This window comes from Notamacropus eugenii, chromosome 6, assembly GCF_028372415.1.
Source record: "Notamacropus eugenii isolate mMacEug1 chromosome 6, mMacEug1.pri_v2, whole genome shotgun sequence".
Taxonomy (NCBI): Eukaryota; Metazoa; Chordata; class Mammalia; order Diprotodontia; family Macropodidae; genus Notamacropus; species Notamacropus eugenii.
This window is the reverse complement of record NC_092877.1, coordinates 165,603,425-165,629,212: the sequence shown is the minus strand read 5'-3', so window position 1 is coordinate 165,629,212 and position 25,788 is coordinate 165,603,425. Positions and strand designations below refer to the sequence as shown.

Below are 25,788 nucleotides of genomic sequence, written 5' to 3'. Positions count from 1 at the left end.
ATTTTCAGGGGATAGCCAATTCTATTTCCTTCAGAAGAAGAAAATTTGCCATTTGCCTCCAAATTTGAACTTATTATTATGTAACTTTAATACATGCAGATATGACTGATTTAGGAGTCATACAATGGTAGGTTAGTTCTACTTGACATGATATTAAAATACAAGTTTTAGCAAATTTTTAAAGATGTTTCAGAAGGCTGGTTGTTTTCTTTACCAGCACTCTAAATTGATCTCATACCCTATCCCTTCTAGCTTTAAATCTTCTGATCCTGTGACTTTTCCCTGCATCTCTAATGTGAGTTTGCAGATTGCAAAACTAATTATAAAGTACCTTACTTGTAATTAGGAATTGGTTTGAATAGTTTTGAGTGGGGTAGGTCTACTTTTTTGGCACTTTCTGAGGAAAAATATCAGAAAATTAGACTTCTAAGCATTTTTGAAATAAAATCACAAAAGAAAATCTCAGAAACATAAATGAATGTATTCTCAAACTGCCGATGATTTCTATCTGAATTTTAATGTTACACATAAGAAATAAAGACAGTAATTTTTAATAAGGTTTTAAAAATCTCAGATAAATATTTTTAAAACTTTGGAGATTTCTTGAAAGACTTTAGAGGGTATACTTCTCTATAGCAGAGATGCTGCAATTGACTAAATAATAAACTCACAAAAAATGTTTCCCAAAGCTGCTACAGCATGGTGGGGGCACTACATCTCTACTCAGACTTATTCCTCTTCCTGTCTCCCTGAAGGGGTGGACCACAAATAGTTAAATTTTTTTTAAAAAAACTCCTAAGACAGAAAGGCACATTTGTGGTTATCTCTGCTTTCCCTTGATCAATCTCTCTCCTTCTCTCTTCTCCCCTCTCTCTTTCTCTCTTCCCTCTTTCTCCCCTATTCTCCCCCCTTTTCCATACAATCACTGATACTTCTCACTTAGAGGTAGCTCCTTTCACCTAAGGAGATTATTGTAGATTCATGAAGGACACAGCAAGCTCTCAATGCTTTTTAAGGAGGGGATTTGGTTCCAAAATAGGTCACTAAGCTTTTCAGCCTCTTGCTTATTTACCTAGTCAGCAGGAGGCTGTGTCTCTGGGTGCTTAGTGGACTCCTGGGGAATCAGGAAGGAAACAAAAGTAAGCAGTGACAGCAACTTCAAATGTGGGAGTCTGTACCATTAAAGAAAGTAGTTGTTAATAAGGGCCTGTGAGACCTAGGTTTCCTTGGTTTCCATGACAGTTATTAGGTACTATAGAAATTGAATTGTCTCCCACAATGCTCTTGGGGGAGAAGGGGTGCTCCTGGTGACAAAGCAATGTAGTTATGGCTAGCAATAAATCATACTTCTGAGGATGCAAAGAAAACAACAACAACAACAAAAAAAAAAAAACCTCCCTGGATTCTTGGGTCTTTACGTTGTTTTCCCCTAATTTGGTACACTTGACTTTTGGGCTAGAAGACCCTGGTTGATGCTGCACAGCGTCTCAAACACTATTTTCCCTTTTTTGTTTAGAACTGAGCTTTGGCAAAGCAAGGATGTGAACAATTACACAGGTGGGCTACTCAGGGGGAGTGAAGAGATCAGGCAGCCAATCAGGGACTGGCAACCTCCAACACTGCCAACATGCCCCTCCAGCAGATTTCTGTAATTCCAGCAAGGGAGACTGCCAGCAATGGGAGAAGTTCATTGGGCAGAAACAAAGAGAAGAACAAGGAAGTGGAGGTAAGAGGAGGTTTGATTTTGATACAAAAGGACAAGTCAAGCCCCAGTAGCCAACCAGTATTCACAGCTCCATGGGATGGATGGCGCCCTTGGTTTAAGAGCAGCTGCACACAAGGCTTCAGCGGGGCGACAATAGATTGAAACAGAATTAGGTGTGACTAATGAGAACATAACTCAAAAGCATCTCAGAGTTCTGGAGGGAGAGAAAAGGAACCAAGACCAGGAGGACATTTGCTAAGAGGACGGGTTGAAATTCCTGCAGGCTGAATAATTTTATTATTTAAACAATAATAATTAAAATTAATCATAATATTTTACTGAGATACTACGATATTTCTCTTGTAAGATATCTCCCCCTCCTCCATCCCACCCTTTACATATTCTGCCCTTGGCTTATGAATGAGGACTATTTCATCGTATTTTCTTTGCTGCTGATACATCCTAACAGTACTTCCTTTTCTTAATCCAGATAGGTTGGAAAATAATTTCCTTATCAGAAATGTGGAGAAGCCAGTATTACTTTAGTTAGTGACATTAAATCCAGTTTATATTCTCTTATTCTCTCTCTCTCTCTCATAGTCTTTTGACTTATCACCCTTCTGATCCCTGCCTGACACAATGTATCTGTTTTGCCTAAATTTGTTTCATTTACATTTTTCTTTTTTATGAGAGAGTCTTAAGTTTGAAACCTACACCACAGAAAGGTAATATGCAAACAACTAAATTTACAGAGTCCTTTCTAATTCTAAGAACAGTTCTCTTTTTTTATTCACTTCAGAGGTGGTAAGATAAGGATGTTAGTTGAGGAAACTATAAAGGGCTTTGTAATGAACAAACCAAAAGGGAGATCCAGAGACTAAATGTCAAAAACCAAACCCTGGAACTTAAATTTCTTTATCCATTTTAAACAGTCTTTGCCTGGTACAAGGGTCTCATAACAGAGACTTTTAAAAGACACAAGTGTGTGTGTGTTTTTCCCCAGTTCAGAACTTGAATCTTTCTTGTTAGAGAAGATTTAGGTATGTGCATAGTGAGGCAAGACACAAATGAAAGCTATGTCAAGGAATGGAGAGTAAGAGGGAATGAGATCTAACGCACTTTCCATAGTTGTTTTCCAATTAGTATAGTATGAACTATACGCCCTACTTCAAAAAAAAATCATTTTGAAAATCAACAGATTATTGATGTGGCTGAGATGGTTAGATGACAGAACATTTCAGATAGCCAGACTGATTTAGATTGAGAGACACTCTTGGTTTAGTAGCTGCCTTGTGACAGTGCAGGAGATAGTAGTTTGAACTTTCACAGATTAAATATCCTTGAGAGGTGAACTTCAACTAGCAGGAGAAGTGTTCTTCCCTCCTTAAGATGTGTTCTGTTCATGTGCTTCAAATTTGTCATGCAGCAAAAGAGATGGCTTTAAGGGGTTTTGGAGAGATGGTGGAGGTGAGGGGAAAGGGAAATAGAACAATTTTGGAGTTAATGTCATAGAGTAGAAAGAATGCTGTCTCTGTAGCCAAAGGATTTGAGATCAAAACTCACCTGTGTGACCCTCAGCGTCTAGCCTTAGTTTCTTCATCCCTAAAACAATGGAATGGGACCTGATAGTATGTGAATTCCGTTCCAGATACACATCCATGGTCCTATAGCCATAGGTCTATACTGAATGAAATGAGCAAAGGTTCATGGTAACCAACATAAAGTCATGATTCTTTGGTCTGTTTTAAGATAAGTTAAATTTTGAGGATAATGCTGAATTATTAAATGGTGTGTTTATTTAGTATCCAAGAAGTGTCAGCATCTCTTCTGGGTGGGGTGTATAAAAACTCTTTTATTCAAGTTTTTTTTTTTTTTCTACTTGACTTTTTTTTTGGAAACCTCTTTGAGAAGGAGTCTGACAAGTCTGAGATGACTTGAAAGTGGAATGTATTCTCTTGATTGCTTTCAGGAAGTTTTATAAAATAATTCCATAATAAAATCAAGAAAAGCTGAAAATTTCCATCAGAATTTAAACTTAATCAGCACTTGTTACAGGCATTTAATGAACATCTTGTCTCTTTAATATCTTGGGTTCGGTTATAGGTATGAACACTATGCTACCTAAAGAGATGAATGCCCTTAGTGGCAGGAGAGCTTGATTATTAGCAACAAAGGAATAAATGCCCTTCATCTCCACTCCTGCTTCAGGCTTGCCCAAGTCTTGTCTGTATAACTTTGGGAAAGTCACTAAACATGTATGGAATGGAGTTGCCTGTACTGTAGCGAATGAAATGATAAATACATAAAATTTTGCAAACTTGAAATTACTATGTCAGTTATTCTTTGTTGCCTTTTTGGGAACTAGGCCTTAGGCTCATGATTTCAATAATATAGTTACTCCCTCCCTGAATGCAGGACCTTCTCTGAAATTTACTGTTTAGAGTAGGCTCGAGTGACTTGCCTTGGGTCATGCAGCCATTATGTATCAGAAACACTACTTCAACCCAAATCTTCCTACTTCAAGAACAGCTCTCTGCTAATATAATCGTTATCATTGTTATTACACATGTGGTGTGTTTAAATAACCAGTAAGTGCCACACAACTCAGAAATGAATCATTTTCTTAGACTTTCAAATCCACTTTGATCCATGTGAGTCGGAGGAGAAACTTAATCCTTATAAAGAAACTGGACATTTTGAAAGAAGAACTATATGAGTTAGGAATGAGAGGAATTTAGAGAAACCTGGTAAAGCCTATAAGATCTGGTGCAGGGTGACATAAGCAGAACCAGGGCAACAACATACAAAGGAACCACAACAACATAAATGCAAACACCATTGAAAGGCTAGTGAGTGCAAATGTAATGAATGACCCTTGTAGCCCCCCTGCCGGGAGGACCAAACTGTGAGCCTTCCTGGATTCTTCTTTATTTCCACTTGGTAGAAAGGAAGGAATCATAGGTAGAGAGCAGCTCATATGTACCAGATATGGTTGTTTCCTTTGTTGGATTTTGTTTGATGTTTACTTCGTTAAAAGGAGGATTTGATGGGTTTCCAGGGGCATATTGTTGATTTTTTGGATTGCTACCAACCTGTGACTGAATCAATGAATTGGAGAGAGCTCTTGGTATGCAAACACTCCCTTCGCCAGTGCAGATCAGCAGCTTAATTGAAACTGCTTGTTACCTTACCCACCTTACATTAGATAATTTATAATTCTAAAGCATTTTCTGGGAATACTAAGAGAATAGATGAGTCACCTAGAGTCATACAGCTAGTATCTGACAAAGGAAGGACCCAACCCACATCTTCCTGATTCCAAAGCCAGCATACCAAGAATTCCTGTCCTGGGATGGATGGATGGATGGATAGATAGATAAATAGATAACTGTATTTCAGTATAATTAGTTTCCTTTGAGAGAGAAATTAAAAAGAAATGAGGGACTTATTGTGGCAAGATAGTATGTTGACTCTGACCAAATAAAACATTATTGTCTTGAAAAACTTAATCTACCTTTCTTATGACCTATAATCGTAGAATCTGGCATTAATGATGACTTTATAACTCTTGAGCTTTCCCTCTTGGATTGGGATGAAGAAAGGCATTCTTAGTAACTAACACTTTGGGATTTCATCTCATAAACTCTTTGGTGTGATAGCTGTTTGGTTTTGTTGTGGTGGTGGTTGTTTTTCTGATGATACATTTTATAATGCTTATCTAAAAACACCTAATGTTGCCTTGAAACCTCTGTTTAGCACGTTTAGACAAAAACATAAATTGCATTTTCTCTAAGTCAGAACTATGATGGAAAAGGTAAAGGGTAAAATGGACATTTTGGATACTGAGTATAAAAAAGAAAAAACATCAATACATTTCCTAGACACAGGAAGAAGGATTGAGCTTGTGATTCCATTGGCACAGCAACTTCCAAAGGGGGAAACTCCCTCTCTCAATGTAGGTCAATACGTTCTCTGCAACTCCAAGCTACCTAGAGCAGAGGTGTTAAACTGGCTCCCACAACCCTCAGGTGCTTCCTAAATCAGATTAAGATGCAATTGGGAAACATTTAGCAGACTGAATAAATGTACAATAGAACTAGATAATGTTAACACCTGGCTTTCTAAGTTTAGTATGTGGCCACAAGGGTCCTTATTGTGTTCCCACTTGTGTCCCTAATTTTTACTTGAGTATGACACCACTGACCTAGAGCCCTAAGAGACTTAATAACTTGCCCAGGATCTCAAAGTTTTATGTATTAGGGCCTTTCTCTTTTCAAGGATAGCTTTCTAACCATTGCATCATCCTGCCTGTCATTCCAAGTTTCATGTTTTTCCTTGAAGTATCATGAGTTTTCATTTGATAATACTACGATTAGCCAAGTTGACTGACATCCCTAGAAATCTAGCACTGTGTTACATTCAATTTATTTCTGAGATGTTAATATCTTTAGAGTGGCCAATATTTAGCAAAAGCATCATGTGTATTTTTCTAAATTATTTCTTGCAATATGTAAACAAATGTGACTTTGGGTCATTTTATGCTAAGCATAATGATATACCACTACAAGATTAGTGATAGCAAAGATAGCAACTGAGTCAGTAACAGCCACAAACCATAGTGTTCATTCAGGTGATAAATCTATGAAAATTGGGGAACTGGAAAGTAATGAGATTGGGCACAGTGAAGGGACAGCATGCAAGAGAAATAAAATAATAAATTTCTTAAAAACCTAATTGTCATGAAAATTTTATCTTTTTTGTACCAATCAAAAAAAGCTACCAAAAGAGAAAATGGGCCAGTGACTTTTCCTTCCCTCTTCCCTGTTTCCTCCTGGCAAAGATATGTAGGTCTTGATAAAAGGACCTGGTTTCATTTTTTTTCTCAACCTTTACTAGTTCTGTGTGTAAATGCAAGGACCCTGACATATCCAAGATGGCCTACTATCACAGGTTCTTTGATCTGCTTTTCTAAAAGAAAAGGCAACTTTTAAGGGGTCAATGATCACTTTAATCAAGCATATATATCATTCACTTCATTCAGGGGAAAAAGTCAGCACCTTAAACTTCAGAGAAAATACAAACAGAGAAATAAAGACCAACAGACAGGGCTTCCAACTGTCTGACCATAAGCAATACATACATGACAGATCAATAGGCAGCTCCAACTGTGTGACCATATTTACCTAATTACCAGAGAGAGAAGCACTAACATCTAGGTTTTCAAAGCCAGGGACTCTTTAGTGGCTGCCCAGAGTCTTGTCTAGCCAAACAAACATTTTCAAAGGGTAAGCCCCAAAATAAAAGCTCACCTTAGAGTATTTATACACTTTTCAGAGCCAGATAGCATCACAACCCTTGAGAACTAGTGCCTCATTAGAAAATTAACAAAAGGCTTCCCTTAATGGGCAGGCCTATTAATGGGTGGGGAAGATCTTTAACTCTCACAGTTACCATTACACTATGAGCTTGGCCAAGTCAACTGATCTCATTGACCTTAATTTTCCTCATGTGTTAAAAGAGGAGGTTGGATTATAGAAAACCTAATTTCCCTTTTAGTGTTTCATTTTAAGAACAGAGATTAATACATTCATGCATCCCTCCAACATTTCTCTAGATTTCTGATATCTGAGTGTCACTATTGTTTTTCACTTTCTGCTGAGTAGAAGCTAAGATCCCCCACCTCTCACTGCTTCTGTCTCATCCATAGTCTACATTCCATCTTGCTACAAACTTCAAACTATGGTGACCATTCCAGTGGTCTCTGACTTTACTGAAGGAATTATTAACGTTGAATTTGATTCTTTCATTTTAGATGTTAAAACCAAGTGAAATTCTTGTGGTAATATGGTAACTCATGATCTACTTAGAGTAACTAAGGTACTAAGGTAACTCCTTTAGGCATTCTCAGGTGCCTTTAAGTAAATTACCTCTTCACTGATCTGAATAGCACTGTCAGATGGAGAGCAGATGTGTCCCATAAAGTACATCATTTGATTCTGGTGATTAGAATGTAAAGTCCCTTGAGGGCAAGGACTGTTTTATTGTTGTTGTTGTTGTTTGTCTGTATCAATGGTGCCTGAAGTACAATAGATACTTAAGTAAAGCCTATATATTTTTTTTGCATGAGATATATCCATATTTTATGAATACTGCTCAATATTAGCTTAATAGTAGAAAGTAGCGGGGTTTTTTGATGATGTAAAAAAAATAAGACAGCATGGTACAGTGGACAGATAGCACTGAACTGGCAGTTGGGAGACCTGGATTCTAGCCTCTGCCTACCTGAGTAACCTTCCACAAGCCTCTTCATTTCTTTGAGCCTCAGTTTCTAGTTTCTTCATACATAGAATGAGGGAGTTGTACTCAATTATTTCCTATGTCGCTATAGCATTCCATAATTTTCCTTTCATCCTCACCTTTGAGGGGAGGGAGTTATCACTCAAAACAACACTCAAGGGGAGGGATAGTTCTCAATTCCTCATATCAGACTTGCATTTTAATATGGTATCTGTGTAATAGTTGTAATAGAATGTGAAAATTCAAGCCAAGGTGAGCCATCAAAAGAGTGTTAGGTTCAGGAAGGAAAAGAACTGAAGAAAAAAGGGTGCACAGATTAACAGTCAGGAAGACCTGGGTTTAAAGCCTTCCTCTGATACTTTCTAGTTTTGTGATGAATGAGAAGACACATGGTCAAGACTAGAAGTTGAAGACAAGCAGCTAATTTGTATCATTAGAGGGAGTTTCCACACTAGGAGTTTTCTGAGTACTAGTCCATCTTCCTAACCCACTCCCCCAAAAAGCATTCACTTCACAAGCTGTTGTGAAGCTTAAATGAAATAATGTATTTAAAGTGCTTTGAAGTTTGAAAAATTCTGTATAAATACCTGTTATTTTCACACTACCACTACCACCATTACTACAACCACTAATATTTGGTAAGGGGTAGGGTGGCAGAATAGTACACTAGACAGAGTGATATTTTTTGAATTGAAGGACCTGGTTTCAAATTCCATTTTTTTCTACTTGTTTTCTACTTGCCAGTGTGACCTTTAACAATCACTTAACTTCTATGAACCTCAGTTTCCTTGTCAATAAAAGGAGAGAGTTTTGGACTAAGTGACTTCGTGTTTTGTTTTTTTTTTAAGTGAGCAGTATCTGCCTATATTTATAGTATTAGAAATTAAAATATCCTAGTATTAGTATGAAAATAATTCTGGTGTCAAGGTCCTCAGAGGTCACCAGACTGCACTTGGAGAACCGCTCATCTAGATAAATGAGAGAATTCCTGGAGGCAAAGAAGTTAATCTTTCTCCTTTCTCCTAGAAAGCACTTAAGCACAATCTTGTGTCTAAACAGGAAGCCAGAGACCCATGTACTTAGAATATATTCTACTAAGGATGGTAATACTGTTAACATAATTTATGTAATGAAAAACAAAATATATTTTTCAGCAGAGAAATTATAATCCACATTAATTTTTCTTCCTTAAAACAGATGTTTTAGATAATTATGTTAATAAGTAAAAAAAAATATTTTATTGACTATTAAATGAAATGATTAGTTATGACTGACACACCTGAGTCATTTTTAAATTGGTGTTGCAATTAAGCATATATTGAGAAAAGTCCTGCTTGACATGTTTGGAATTTATTTTTTATTTTTTTTATTTTTTTTAATTAAATTTATTTATTTAACTTTTAACATTCATTTTCACAAAATTTTAGGTTACAAATTTTCTCCCCTTTTATCCCCTCCACCCCCAAACACCAAGCATTCTAATTGCCCCTATGACCCATCTGCTCTCTCTTCTATCATCCCTCTCTGCCCTTGTCTCCGTCTTCTCTTTTGTCCTGTAGGGCCAGATAGCTTTCTATACCCTTTTACCTGTATTTCTTATTTCCTGGTGGCAAGAACATTGCTCCACAGTTGATCCTAACACTTTGAGTTCCAACTTCTTTACCTCCCTCCCTCTCCACCCCTTCCCTTTGGAAGGCAAGCAATTCAATATGGGCCAAATCTGTGTAGTTTTGCAAATGACTTCCATAATAGTTGTGTTGTATAAGACTCACTATATTTCCCTCCATCCTATCCTGTCCCCCATTATTTCTATTCTCTTTTGATCCTATCCCTCCCCATGAGTGTCGACCTCAAATTGCTCCCTCCTCCCCATACCCTCCCTTCTATTATCTCCCCCCCACCGTGCTTATCCCCTTATCCCCCACTTTCCTGTATTGTAAGATAGGTTTTCATACCAAAATGAGTGTGCATTTTATTCCTTCCTTTAGTGGAATGTGATGAGAGTAGACTTCATGTTTTTCTCTCACCTCCCCTCTTTATCCCTCCACTAAAAAGTCTTTTGCTTGCCTCTTTTATGAGAGATAATTTGCCCCATTCAATTTCTCCCTTTCTCCTCCCAATATATTTCTCTCTCACTGCTTGATTTCATTTTTTTAAGATATGATCCCATCCTCTTCAATTCACTCTGTGCACTCTGTCTCTATGTATGTGTGTGTGTGTGCATGTGTGTGTGTGTAATCCCACCCAGTACCCAGATACTGAAATGTTTCAAGAGTTACTAATATTGTCTTTCCATGTAGGAATGTAAACAGTTCAACTTTAGTAAGTCCCTTATGACTTCTCTTTGCTGTTCACCTTTTCATGCTTCTCTTCATTCTTGTGTTTGAAAGTCAAATTTTCTTTTCAGCTCTGGTCTTTTCATCAAGAATACTTGAAAATCCTCTATTTCATTGAAAGACCAATTTTTCTCCTGAAGTATTATACTCAGTTTTGCTGGGTAGGTGATTCTTGGTTTTAGTCCTAGTTCCTTTGACTTCTGGAATATCCTATTCCATGCCCTTCGATCCTTTAATGTAGAGGCTGCTAGATCTTGTGTTATCCTGATTGTATTTCCACAATACTTGAATTGTTTCTTTCTAGCTGCTTGAAATATTTTCTCCTTGACCTGGGAACTCTGGAATTTGGCCACAATGTTCCTAGGAGTTTCTCTTTTTGGATCTCTTTCAGGCGGTATTCTGTGGATTCCTTGAATATTTATTTTGCCCTCTGGTTCTAGAATCTCAGGGCAGTTTTCCTTGATAATTTCATGAAAGATGATGTCTAGGCTCTTCTTTTGATCATGGCTTTCAGGTAGTCCCATAATTTTTAAATTGTCTCTCCTGGATCTATTTTCCAGGTCAGTGGTTTTTCCAATGAGATATTTCACATTATCTTCCATTTTTCCATTCTTCTCTCTTTGTTCTGTGATTTCTTGGTTTTGCATAAAGTCATTAGCCTCCATCTGTGCCATTCTAATTTTGAAAGAACTGTTTTCTTCAGTGAGCTTTTGAATCTCCTTTTCCATTTGGCTAATTCTGCTTTTGAAAGCATTCTTCTCCTCATTGGCTTTTTGAACCTCTTTTGCCAATTGAGTTAGGCTACTTTTCAAGGTGTTAATTTCTTCAACATTTTTTTGGGTCTCCTTTAGCAGGGAGCTGATCTGCTGTTCATGCTTTGACTTCATGTCTCTCATTTCTCTTCCCAGCTTTTCCTCTACCTCTCTAACTTGATTTTCAAAATTCTTTTTGAGCTCTTCCATGGCCTGAGCCCATTGGGTGGGCTGGGACATAGAAGCCTTGATTTCTGTGTCTTTGCCTGATGATAAGCATTGTTCTTCCTCATCAGAAAGGAAGGGAGGAAATGCCTGTTCACCAAGAAAGTAGCCTTCTAAAGTCTTATTTCTTTTCCCTTTTCTGGGCATTTTCCCAGCCAGTGACTTGACCTCTGAATATTCTCCTCACACCCACCTCGCCTCCTGATCCTCCCAGCCAGCACTTGGGGTCTGAGATTCAAATGCTGCTTCCAGCCTCAGGGCTTTTGGCGGGGGCAGGGCTGCTATTCAGTGTGAGATTAAGTTCAGGTGGTCAGGTCTGGGCAGGGCCGCCTCTCAGGCTCAGTTCCCTCAAGGGGTTTATGCACAGACCTTCCACAATGGATCCAGGCTCCTGCCCCCTTGGGGAGCCCCTGTCTGCAGCCGCCTCTCAGCTTCTACCTCCCGGGGGGGGGCTGAGTTATGGGGGCACCCCACTCCCCTCTCAACCCGCCAAAGAGACTCTCTCACCGACCCCCGTCACCTGTAGGTGGAGGGACTTGTGCGGCTGCTGGAGATCCTGTCCCTGAAGCCTGCTCGGATCTGTATCTCTCGGTGCCGCGGCCACGGCAGGTCTGGGCTGGGCTCCGCATCCGCAGCACGATGGACCTTTTGCAAGAGGTTTGCAGGTCTCTCTGGAATAGAAATCTCCCTAGCTCCAATATTCCGTGGCCTCTGGGTGCAGAATTCGCCGTGAGTTACTTCCCTGTAGCCGTTCTATGGGTTGTGGGTTCGGAGCTATGTGTATGTGTGTCTTTCTACTCCGCCATCTTGGCTCCACCCCTGAAATTTATTTTTTAAAAAATCACTGCTAAATTTCAGCTTCAGAAAATCTGTATTCATCACTTTTGCCTTATAATTAGCTGATATGAAGAATAAGAGAAGGAACTGTCATGCATGTATAGTTATCAAGTATCAAGGCTCATTACGTTTGATTAGCAAATATTTGGCTTCCTTGTTCTTGCTTTGTGGAGGAAAATTGCTTGAGTCATCATGGATGTGGAATACCAAAATATGAACTTGGCTGAGATAGAAAACTAAAAGCCTTGACCCCTGGACCAACCAGTCCCCATGACATTTGTTCCTGAGAAAACATGCTTGAAAATACTTGTCTGAAAATATCTGATAACCTGATCATCCTGCCTTTTTCTGCCTCCATTCCTGGAATATGATTCCTCTTCTATCACCACCTATCAAAACTCTTTGCTCAAGGCCCAGCTCCAGTGCCATTTAATGTGTGTAGCTTTCTCTTGTATCTCTACTGAAGATGATTTCTTCTTACTCATATTTTCCAAGATCATCTGGTTTGGCTTTCTCCTTTAACTTTCTCCTTCATGTGTATGCTTATGTCCATACTTGTTTTATTAGTCCAGCAGATTAACAGCTACTTAAAGGCAGAAATGACATGATTCTTCATCTTTTTAATCTCTAGAGATTAAATTTAACAAAAATTTCATTCTGTTTCCTGAATAGTTTCAGGAAAGGAAACTGTATCCCTGGTCTTTTCTTGGGTCTTGTCATCACATGGTTTTTTGATTGAAATAGGAAGAGAACTGGCTATGAGGCTATGCTTTTCAAAAGAATTTGCAGGAGACAATCTTGGCCAGATGATGCATTTAGAAGGAGCACTCGTTTCTTCTTTATTATTTATCTGCACATAGTAAGCACTCTAATAAATTCTTGTTGATTTGAGTTCCCATTGATTAATCCATATCATTTTAGGCTGACTGGAGACTATACATTCTATTGTAGGAAGGAAAGATTGCATTTCCATTATTGCTTGATTTGTTATTTAGATGAAATAGTCCAGAGGCTCTTAATTTTTTTGTATCATGGACCCCTTTGGCAGTCTGGTTAAACTTGTAAACCCCTTATGAGAATAATGTTCATAAATGCACAAATAAAATGTGTAGAATTACAAAGGAAGCAAATTTTACTGACACACTTATTCAGTCTATTTTATAAAAAGTTCATAGACCCCAGGCTAGGAACAATTGAACTAATTAATCAATGGCTAGTTTCCGGTGCATTGGGCACTGAAAACTATATGCTTAAAATAAACTCTAAGGTTTGCTTTCTGGATACTTATTCTAATTTAAATTCCTCTCATTGTCTTAAAAAGCTGCAGCTAGATGACACAATGGATAGCACTGTGGGCCTGGATTCAAGAAGACCTCAGTCCACATCCAGCTTCAAACATACTTACCAGTTGTATGACCCTGGGCAAGTCACTTAATCTCTGTCTACCTCAGTTTCCTCAGTTGTAATGTTAATAACGTGCCTACCTCACAGTATTGTTGCAACAATATTTGTAAAGTGCTTGGCAGAAGTGCCTAGAACATGGTGGTAGGTGCTTAGTAAATACTGATTCCCTTCCCCCTTAAAAATAATTCTATTGAGGACTATAGTTGCTCAGTCCGGTCTGATTCTTGTGATCCCATTTGGGGTTTTCTTGGCAGAGATACTAGAGTGATTTGCCATTGCCTTCTCCAGCTCCTTTTACAGATGAGGAAACTGAAGCAAATAAGGATAAGTGACTTGCCCAGAGTCATACAGCTAGAAAGTGTCTGAGACCAGATTTGAACTCAGGAAGCTAAGTCTTCCTGCTTCCAGGCCATGGCACCACCAGCTGCTCCACTGATTACTATAAACTGTGTAAATATTGACTTCCAAAAATAAGAACGTGACTCAGCCCTGGACAAGCCACATATTAAGTATTATGTTGAGTTTGGGGGGCACTGATAAACTGGGTGGCATCTGGAATGGGGAAAGGTCTTGACCCTTGTGCCATATACAGATCAGATTAAGGTCCTGGAGAAGAGAAGACACCAGAGGGAGCATAACAGCCACCTTCAAATGTCTGAAAGGCTGTCATGTACAAAAGGGATGAAACTCATTCTGTTTGAATCTATGTAGAAGTTATGAGACAATTTTAGGTTCTATTCACACATAGCAGTTTGAGGTGTTTGGAAGCATAATGTGAGCTAATGATTTCCTCTTCACTAGAGTTCTCAAAAGAAAGGGAAGGTGGCCACTTGTCAGCCATGTTGTACTCTTAGGTATACTTTGGACTGGTGAAACTTAGTGAAAAAGGCCTCTTAATTCTTAGTAGCTAAAAAACTCTTCAGTTGTTATTCTATCATGATTATTCATTGGAAGACACTTAACTACATTTCAGTTCACTGAGAGACAGTTGCTATATTTCACTCCACTTGTGGGAGAAACAATGTGTGTATATACTTTGAAAATTAGTGAAGCATTTGGGATCTCTGTGATGCTAGCTCAGGAATATAAATTTGTATCTATAGATTTATTTGTTTGTGAGAGCTATTGTTATCTCTCCTCCACTTGGTTCAGGTTATCAGAAAAATCTCCTTTGTTTATGGAGGAAGTAATATTCTTTTGTTATTAAAGAGTGTGCAATTATTTTGCTACTATCTGTATACTTATGGCAAAGTAATTGACAATACACTTTATATATCTAAAGACACATCTGCATATGTAAACAGATCAGTATATAGGCATGCCTATAAATATAATGATATATAACATATTGTCAATTACTTTGGTGCCAACAGTACACAAAAAGCAGCAAAATTATGTAGATATAGATATATCCCAGTATATCTTAATGTGCTGACGTGAAAACTAGGTCATAGATTTGAAATTTGAAAACATGAAGGTTTGCCTCTTGAGTATTGAGATGCAGCATAATATTGAGGATAGAGTTCTGGACGTTGTCAGGAAGTGCTAAGTCCAAAAACTATCTCTGACACACAACTGTGTGACCATGGTCAAGCAACTTAACCACTCAGAATTTTTTCCTCTCTGAACATCAGTTTCCTGATCTGTAAATTGGAAATAATAATCCTTTTCATACCTGTTTCACAAGATTGTGGTAAGGTTTAAGTGAGATAATGCTTAGAAGCTTTTTGCTCGTTAATGTGCTAAATAAATGTCAATTATTATTTTAATATTCTATATCCTAATATCTTTACCTTTTGTTCTCTTTGCCTTCTTGATTATTAATATCTGCTGAATAAAATACTTATTTTTCTTAAAATGTATTTTGATTTTTTCAGGTGGGAGGTTGATACTTTTTGCTTGTTTAGCTCTGGGTTGTAGAGTTTCTCCCTTTCATGGTTCATCTTTCTTAAGCTTCTTTTAAATGCTTGAGAATGTAGTTAGCAACCACAACTATTTAAAATTTTATTTTTATTCACCCTTGATGTTAGTTATCAACTTAAGTAATATTCTCCCTAATCAGTAATCTACAAATGCCATACCAACCTAAGCAAGGTGAAATCAGTCAACAGAAAACTTTTACATACACAGGGATAATGAACATCTGATTTCATGAGAAAATATTTATTTACCTATTTTCTATCAGAGATTCTTTTCTCATTTAAGATTCTCTTAAAACCTCCCCCACTCCCTCAAAGACTGCTTTAATTTTTTTTGCTGAGCCTGGAATGTGCAAAAACAGAAGGTAAAATGCTTTAAGAAAGTTTATTTCTTTTGGTAATCATAGTGGATATTGACATTTGTATGTGAATGAGAAGACATTTTAGGGAGTTGAACTATATGGAGATAAGTAATTTCTAGTATCAGATAGCTGGCAAAGACCTCAGCATAGTCAGACTTTTATTCAGTCAAGATTTTTGGCTGTATTGTCCCTAATCTATTATAACATACTTGAGCTATGACAAGAGAATGTGAGCACCTGAAAATGCAGAAATAACCTGCAGTGTTTAACTAAATAGATTTATTAAAATTATATTATCAATAGAGACAATATGAATTCACTTTTTAGGCTGTCCTTGTGTCTTGAGATTGTTTTTGTACGATATAGTCTGTGGAAGAAAGGCCACTTCCCTTCTTCAACACAAGTATAGACAAAACTGTATGATGCAAAAGAAACTATAAATACCCAGTTTTCATAGCTTAGAAAGCAGATGGGTCTTGGATGAGGGAGAGATGGGGAATGACTCATACAATGAGCATGAAAGCTGGTTTTTCCCATTCCTGTTAGATGATGTTTACATCCACACAACACATTCTTTTTGAAGTGCGGTTCAGTTTCCCACACAGGTATTCCGTATTCTTGACTGCCCAGATCCTTCCAACCCACCATAGGCTCAGCCCCTTTTCTTCTCTTCCTTGTGATTTATTCACTCTAATTCATTGTTGGTGGAGCTGTGAACTCATGCAACCATTCTGGAGAGCAGTTTGGAACTATGCCCAAAGGGCTACAAAAATGTGCATTACCCTTTGACCCAGCAATATTGCTTCTAGGACAGTATCCCCAAGAGATCATAAAAATGGGAAAGGGTCCCACATGTACAAAAATATTTATAGCAGAACTCTTTGTAGTGGCCAAAAACTGGAAATCAAGGGGATGCCCAGCAACTGGGGAATGGCTGAATAAATTATGGTATATGAATGTAATGGAATACTATTGCACTATAAGAAATGATGAACAAGAAGACTTCAGAGAGGCCTGGAAAGACTTATGTGATCTGATACTGAGCGAAAGGAGAAGAACCAGGAGAACTTTGTGCATAGCAACGACCACAGTGTGTGAGAGTTTCTCCTGGTAGACTTGGATCTTTATAGCAATGCAAGGACATTAAAAAAAAAATTCCTAATGATCTTCTAAGGCAAAATGCCTTCCACATTCAGAGAAAGAACTATGGAATTCAATCGCAGAACATAGCAGATCATTTGTATGTGTGTGTGTGTGTGTGTGTGTGTGTGTGTGTGTGTGTGTGTATTATGTTTTGGTTTGTTATATGACTTCTCCCATTTATTTTAGTTCTTCTACACAGCATGACTATAATGAAAATGTATTCAATAGGAATGTATGTGTAGATCCTATATAGAATTGTATGCCGTCTTAGGGGGGAGGGAATAGGTAGGGGGAAAAGAAAATCTAAGTTTTATGGGAGTGACTGTAGAGCATTAAAAATAAATAAAATGAATATATTAAAAAAAAAAAACTTAAGTTCCTGATATATCCAAGATCTTATAGTGGGTGGAAAGGGGAGTTTGAAGGAAGCAGAGAGAGGGTATACATTGGTGCTTAAGACACAGACCTATCCTGTTGGGCTTACTTCTTCCCCCAATGTCAAGCATTTCTGTAGACGACACACTGTAGTAATTGGTTATTTAGATAAAGTAATCTTTGCTAATGTATCACCTACACCAAGTATAAGAGCCTTGGCCTAAATAAGATATACATTCCTCCTCAAGGAAAGATGCTCCTGCTGGGAAATTTGGGTGTTCTAGAAGGAGAGATATATATTAAGTCAGGTTAGCTTTACATGGACCTTCAGATTTCACTCTGCATGTGCCAGTCTACTCTGACTATATGTAAAGTTGGCTCAGTGTATAGTACTGTATTATTTTCCTCCTGTGAATCTGTAACAGCCAGGTGTGATATCTGATTACAGTAGAGGAAATCCCATACTTGATTGGAAGAGAAAATATAGAAGTGATGAGAATGCTTTTGTTGTTCAGTCCTTTAGGGTTTTCTTGGCAAAGGTATTGGAGTGATTTTCCATTCCCTTCTCTAGTTCATTTTGTCAATGAGGAAACTGAAGCAAACATGGGTGACTTGCCCAGGATCACACAGAGATAGTAGGTGTCTGAGATTGGATTTGAACTCAGGAAGACAAGTCTTCTCAACTCTAGGTCCACACTCTGTCCACTGTGCCAGTTGGAATGTAGTTCTTTTCTAAACACCCAGAAGGCAATTTTACTGATACCCCCTTGATCTTTGCGTAGAGGAGAATGGAGACTTGTATATATATATCATTCTCTATCTTGGGAAATGATTCTGGAAATTTAGTAATGAAATTCAAATATGTTTTTCAAGTATTTGAATGGTGGCTTTCAATAAAACATTTCAGATGGTCCAGACTCCAGAGCATTATTCCACCTACCATATTTGTAGGCAAGTTTCCCTAGAGGATAATGAGTGAGTTAAAATGTATTTATTTCATTCTCACCATCACTATAGCTTAGAAAAGAATAAGAGAAACTATTTTAATACCCCATTTACATTTAGAAATCATCTTTGCCAACGCTAAATGGGTTAATTTAAACTGCTAAATTAACTTTACAGCCATAACAATTATAATGATAGTGACTAAGTCTGCTGCTTCTAAATTGAGCCTTTAGATTTGTGTACCTAATAGATCTCTTAAAACATTTACAATCAAGAGCACTTTTTCAGTAAGATGTTCCTCACTTTCTATGATAAATGTTTTCTTGAAAAGTAGTGTATACTTCAAATCTGAAGTAAATGGAATATTAAGTGAATTAGCTATTGCAAAGAGCCTAGTACAAAAATAGGCCTTTAGAAAATCCTTATATAAAAGGATAAACTCTTTATATTTTTCTTATATGCAGCTCATATATTGAGTTTGCTTACAGCAAGTCATTTGTATATATTATAATTCTTTTAGAGAAATTCTTAATAGAAAAAAATAACAAGTTTCAGAACATTCCTAGTGGGACTTTTTACAAGGTATCCTAACTGGCCTTAGGATTCCCAAGACCTTGGAGAGAATTTCCCTGAGGATTTAAATAGCCTTGTAGGGGATCCAGAATGCTGTCAGAATGACATTTCTAAACCATTTTGACACCAGGTATAATCAGGCAGTGGTTTGCCTCATAAAATGTTTTTCCAAGCATGTCTTGCAATAGCTTGCTAAAAAGTGACCAATCCATCAGCCAGTGTTGCTGAGTGCTTACTGTATGCTTCAGCACTGGGAAAAGATGTCAGGAACAGAACTCCTCTGGGATACCTAACCTTGAAAAGCTGAGGAAATTTCTAGGGCCATATTTCCATTCCATCTGCTTTATGTTATGTTTCATTTTCACTTATTAAGTTTGTCCGAGCCTCTCAAGATACACTCTTCTCTAATGCCTTCACCCCCACAAGTAGAATTAGTTTGGTAGAAATATGTTTCTCTGAGCAGAAATACTGTTTATTTGACAAACAATTTCTTTCCAACTCTCAGGGCTTTTTTATGAGACTTGATTTGTTATTACTCTGCCAAATTATGAGCCCAAACATTTACTACAATCTGAATAATTTCAGAATATTGGACAGCAATCAAATTCCCTGCTTCCTACATTTATTTCTTGGTTTATCTATATGTTTTAAAATAAAAATTACATAAAATGTGTAAATCTCAACTACTCAAGCATTAATATAAGAAATGTTCACCAAAATATTGTTAAATGGCTACATTTGTATTATTTTATAGTATTTGATCGTGGAAATATAGTACATGTCCTTTATTTTGCTCTATAGCCAATCCAGATGGACAATGATTCCTAGAGAAAAGATGAAGTGGGGACTTAAAAAAAAATTCAACTTAATTTTCTATTTTTTTATGCAAGCAAAAAAAATTGTTAAAATAATGTTGTTCTTTCATATAACAAAAATAAAACTTAACATTTAAATGGAGCTTTAATGTTTTCAAAATACTTTAGATATGTTAATTAATTTGGTCCTCACAACAATCCTGGGAGGTAGGTTCTAATATTATCCCCACTTTACAGATGAGGAATATGAGGCAAACAGAGATTTATCTAGGATCACGGAGAAGCTAATAAGTGTCTGAGGCAGGTCTTTCTGACTCCAAGGTATACACTCTATACTCTGTGCCACCTGGCTACTCTGCAGAGCATGCCAACTTTCATTGTATTTAATCAGTATTCTCATTTTGGAAGATACATTATATTATAACCAGATGTTATGGGATGTTGGAATAGGAACAAAAACCTATTTTGAATTTATTTTCAAATTTTAAATTCCAGTACAAAATCTTACATTTTCTTAAAGAAAATGTTGCAAAACTTGTTTACAGGATTGTGTTACTGTTTAAATATTGAATTTATGACAAACACAGAAATACGAAGGTACTTTTCTCACTGTAGATATATTGATGGTAAAAACTTTTAATTTCAATTATTTTCTTGTTTTTTACTTTGGGCAAGTGCTAGTTAAATTTTCTGAAGACTGACTTGAAGAGAGAAGCTTTTTTCAATTATCTGGAGAATCTGGACTAAACCAGCTTTGTGAATTTTGCATATCTCCTCACCTTTGTTTCAGCTCTTAATTATTTCGGTTGGTCTAGAAGTCCAGTATACCCTGAATAACAGAATCAGGAGCCAAAATGGACATATTTTATTTCCCTTCGACATCCATCCATGGACTCATAAGGTACATTAGAGGTTGACTTTCACAAATTTATGCCTAAACAAGAATCACTTCCAAAACATCCCTTACTGTTAGTTATCTTTACTTGCATTAAAGACTTGTGGCAAAGGGGTTTAACCCTTCTCCTCTCCTGCCTCTCCCACCCACACAAATAAGGATAACCCATAATTCAGAAAGACAATAAGGTTTCATTTTTATACAGTATATGTACAAGTCCTACATACAGGTTTTGAAGAAATAAAGGCCAAAGTCAGTCAACAAATACTTAATAAATATTCTAGCACTGGAAGATAAATATAAGTAAACTATTAAATGTTAAATAAATATAAATATTAAAATATTAATGTCTTAAACTAAATTTAAAGAAGTTTACAGGGTTGCTGGGGAAGACATATATATATATATATATATATTTAGTCATGACTGTCTCTAAAGTTGATTCAAGATCAGGGTAATCTTGCTTAGAGAAGAAGAAAAAAATCAAGTTACACAGAAAACTGTTGCCAGGTTTTAAGATAAAGGGACTTGTATTCAAATTTTCATTCAGTTTTTCTCAAGCTCAAAGAGATGAGTGTGACCAATGCAATGAAGCAGTGGAGAAAGCAAAAGCTTTTCTTGATATCCAGCACATATTAAATGTTCACCAGCTGTTTACTGAGACTTTGGTTTATAAGAGCCTGGAATTATACTATGCATATATGGGTGCTAGAAATATTTTAATGGTCCGAGAAAGTGAAAATTTTGACTTTATTTTATGTGTAACATTAAAATACAGTACACAATAGTGGTTTGTAACAATCCTTCACTTCTGGTAGAACTGTGAATTGTTCTATTCTGGAAAGCAGTTTTGTAATTTATGCCTCCCAAAATTACTAACCTATATATCTCCTTTGACCCAGTTGCATCACTGTTCATTCCATACCCCCAAGAAATCAAAGAAAGGAGGAAAGACCTTATATGTCTAAAAATATTTGTAGTAGCAAAAACAGGAAACTTAAAGGAGTACTGATCAATTTAGGAATGATTGGACAAATTGTTAATATTTATTACATGTTGTATATATATACATACATTATATAAATGTAATGGAATACTATTATACAACTTTTTTCATAAAAATGAAAAAAGACAATTTCAGAGAGACATGGGAAAACTTGTATAAATCAACATACTGTGAAGTGGATAGAATCATAAGAAAACCTTCATATTACAACACCAATATGAAAATGATCAGTTTTCAAAAACTTAAGAATCAGAGGATCAACCAAACGATCAACTATTATTCCAGAGGACTCATAAAGAAGAACTCTACTTATCTCATGACAGCAAGATGATGGACTGATATGGAAAATGGGAAATATAATTTTGGATGTGACTAAAGTAGGAATTTGTTGTGCTTGTGTGCTATTAGGGTCTTGTATTTCTGTCTTTATTTATTCTTTTCTTTGTTTCTTTCCAGTAGGTAGGGAGAGTTAGGAGGGAGAACAAAATGAAATTTTGATAATTGAAAAAGAGAAAGTAGCAGAATTTTTTAGTAACAACTTAATTACTAATCTCTACCTTGATATTTTTAAATGTACTTCTTCATCACACTTTTCCCCCCCAGTATAAAAGATTTAGGGTTTTTTTTATTTTAAAAAATCTTCCATGAATAATCTTCCCAGATTCTTAGTTCCTGTAAGACCTGGAAAATAAATGCATTGATACAGACACATACATTCATTTATAGATATAGATTTAGATAGTGATACAAATAGATGCACACGCACACACACATACACACACACTTTTTAATCTACTATTGAGGGAAAGTTTTGCAATTATCTGTTTTGCAAGTTGATGAAATCATGGGCTTCATACAATAGAATAAGGACCTGGAAAGTTATTGTTATTTGGTTCCCGGTAATAGAATCAGAAAGAAAGAAAAATTACACAGTAAACAAACCAAAAAAAAAAAGAAACATTTTGGCTTAGCTTTAATGATTTTAGCAAAACAGATCAAATTCTAGAAGCACTATGCTAGAAGCATAATGACTAGATGATGGGAAAGTGGGTTCACCATTTTTGCTTTACATTTTTTCAGGTTAATAGAAATGGCCTATGACTCCTTACAACATGATATATAACTGATTAGCTGTTTTTCTTTGGTGGGTGAGAATTTTAATAAGCTAATTACAATGAAGTGATACCCTCATGCATGCAAACTATGTGTGCTTATAAAGAAAGTGTGTTAAGAAATTACATAGCAAACTGAAAATAAATAAATTATATTAAGAATGAAAAAAAGAAATTACATGGCAAGTGCAAATCTAAAAATGATACGATTACTTATTTTTCTCTGTAACACAACATAGTCTCTTATAATTGGATATAAAGTTGGATGCTGAGACATTAATCACTTTAGCTGTTAGTAAGAAAAACAGGATCAAGTTCTTTTCCTTAATAGTTCAGAATATATGTATCCTTGGTTTGCCAGCAGGCTGATAGTTCTTGAAGTAAGTAAACTATCTCAAATGCCATATGTATTCAATCTAAATTATCCTTGGTGTTTTTATAGCCTCTATCAGAATTCTTTTTTTCCCCTCAATCTTTGGTGTATTATAAATTTCGATTAAACTCATATTTTTAAAATGGCAATGCTCCCTTCTTCCCCCAATGTTCACAACCTCACACGCTGTGTGCAGGGATCCATCATATAAGTGATTCCGTAAAAGAAGTATTATGGTATAGTAGAAAGAGTACTAGAATTAGTACTGAAAATTATTAATTTAGTAACTAAAATTATTTTGCTTCACCTTTATGACCCTCTGATTCCTCATCTGTAAAACAGAGATAAAAATTCTTGCACCTACCTCATAGTTATTTTGAACCTATGGGATATATAATAGGGAATTATTGTCAAGATGTGCGCTCTATTTGGTAGGGTGCTTTACTGGATGACTCATTCAGTTTTAGCAGCAGCGTTTATGTGGTTTACCAAGAAGACAATCTAGAAAAGGCCAGAGTTTTTGCTGTGGGTCAGGTTAGCTTATCATTTAAGTTATAAAGAAACTTTCACAATGTGGTACTCTAATGAATGGTGCAACTCATCTACAACTCAGTAGATGTTCAACTTGAACTGTTATAACTGAAGAACTCAACCCTCCTATTGACTAATGTGGTTATGAGCCACCCAGATTTTGGCTATTTTTATCTGAGGCCTAACATAACTCTGATCTTTTGATTCACAATTATTTTAATAGTGTGATTTTATTTCCCCATGGCAGAAAAATTGTAGTCTTCATAAATTCACTGTAATTCCAATGGCACTGTACCTTTCTGATTGAAAATGCATTTACCATGGGTGAGAGCTAAAACAGAAGTTACCCTAAATCTCATTTGTCATTTCCATGATGGAGGAAAACATATTAACTTAATTTCTAAATGGATGCATTTATAACCTAAGGGGGGAAATTACTCTTAATTCTATCTTCATTGCCCTTTAAAATGTGTTCTAAGCAAAGCAAACTTCTGAATAAGTAGCGTAGATGAACACCTATTTTATTTGACTTGAAGGAGAGCAGTCCCTGGGTCCATGTCTCCTATTACGACCTTGAAGTTTCACTTTTACGGACTTGTTCCATGAGTTAGTAAATTTCCTGTCTTAAAAGACACAAATTCCAGGAAAGGAAACACATTGATCTAAGTTACCAATCATTCATATTTAAATGCCTGTTTAGGGGGGAAATGGCATTACTGTAAATTATCCAAGTAATATTATATGATCTTGAACCATTGAACACCCCAGGTTCTAAAGAATCAAAATTATGATTCAACCAGAGGTCAAGGGAGCAGAGCTTTATTATTCGATGCCTTTGAATGTAGGCTTAGATAGCATATGCAGATGACACAAGCCTTGTAAGGAGAGCTGACTCACTGGATGACAGGATCCAAAAAGAAGTCTTTGCAAGCCAAAAAAAAAAAATATTGCATTGATGCTAAAAGATGAAATTTAATAAGCATAAATGGAAGACCTCACACGTGGATTCAGAAAGTTAATTTCATGAGTATGTAATGGAAACAACCATGACTAGATAGAAGTTTTTCTGAAAAGTCTCTCAGAATTTTAGTGGACTGAAAATTCAGTAAGAGTGAGCCAAATAGTACTAGTAATATTGAAGCCAAAAAAGTTCATGCCTTCTTAGGATACCTTATGGGAGCTGTAGCTTCCAAGAATAAGGAGAAGATGCTCCTGTTATGTTCTGTCCTGGCCAGGCCACACTGTGAGTGTCATATTCAGTGTTGGCCACCACAGTTTAGTCAAGATGTTGCTAAAATGGAGAGCTTGCTGAGGAGAGCAATGAGGAGAATGGCAGGCCTAGAATCCATGGCATATAGGATCAGTAGAAGGTACTGTGTATGGTTTGCCTAGAGGCTGGAGGGTATGATCATTTAAGTATATTAAAGGAAATCATATGGAAGAGAGATTAAATTCATTTTATTCAGAAGAAAGAACAATGGATAGAAATTTCAAAGGCTTGATTTAATATAAAACTACATGAAAGGAGAACTGTCTCCCTCGGTGGTGTGGGGGGGAGTAGGTTCCCCTCATTGGAGGTCATATATATATATATACGTATACATATATGCAAACATACATATACACACATATGTAAATACATAAGTCCAACATAGACATGGACACCATGGCATGCACTAAATGCCAAATAAGTGGTTTGGACAGACATTGTTTCTGGTGTTCAGCAATGGGATGGTCTAAGGTGAGCAGGTAAGACTTGGTGTCATAGAGAAGGAATGAGACTGCTGGATCTAGGAAGTTAACTATTAAATTAAACACAAGGTACTAATTAATATTCTCATTATTATTAGTTACTTAGAGAGAATATGATTTCAAATCTTCTCAACATTAGATTTATAAGAAATTTCCAGTAGTAGCCTTTAACATGGAAGAACTAAAGAATGTCTTCCTCTGTGAATCTAATCAGTGAGCTCATTATGGGATTGCTTGTGTAGTTTACTTCTTAATCCATTAGTGCGATTATTTCCTTGAGAATATAGTTGCTCTGTTCGACCAGAAATATTTTGATACATGAGCTAAATAACAAAAGCACATTTTAGTTTCATGAACAAATTGGTACCAAGGAATGAAGTACACTGAAGGAAATTTTACCTATTAGGTAAAATATCTTTGTTTTACCCTTG

General features: G+C 36.5%; 1 protein-coding gene across 4 annotated transcripts in view; it reads left to right on the top strand.

The window, feature by feature from the left end:
* MARCHF1 (membrane associated ring-CH-type finger 1) overlaps positions 1–25,788 on the top strand; it is a 663,012-nt gene that overhangs the window by 47,293 nt on the left and 589,931 nt on the right. For 2 of the 4 annotated variants that reach the window (XM_072621551.1, XM_072621553.1), the window contains exon 2: positions 1,517–1,726. The exons of the other annotated variants lie outside the window; for them this stretch is intronic. The gene's annotated coding sequence lies outside the window, so the exon portion shown is untranslated. The remainder of the gene's footprint in view (positions 1–1,516; positions 1,727–25,788) is intronic. 4 annotated transcript variants of the gene reach the window in all.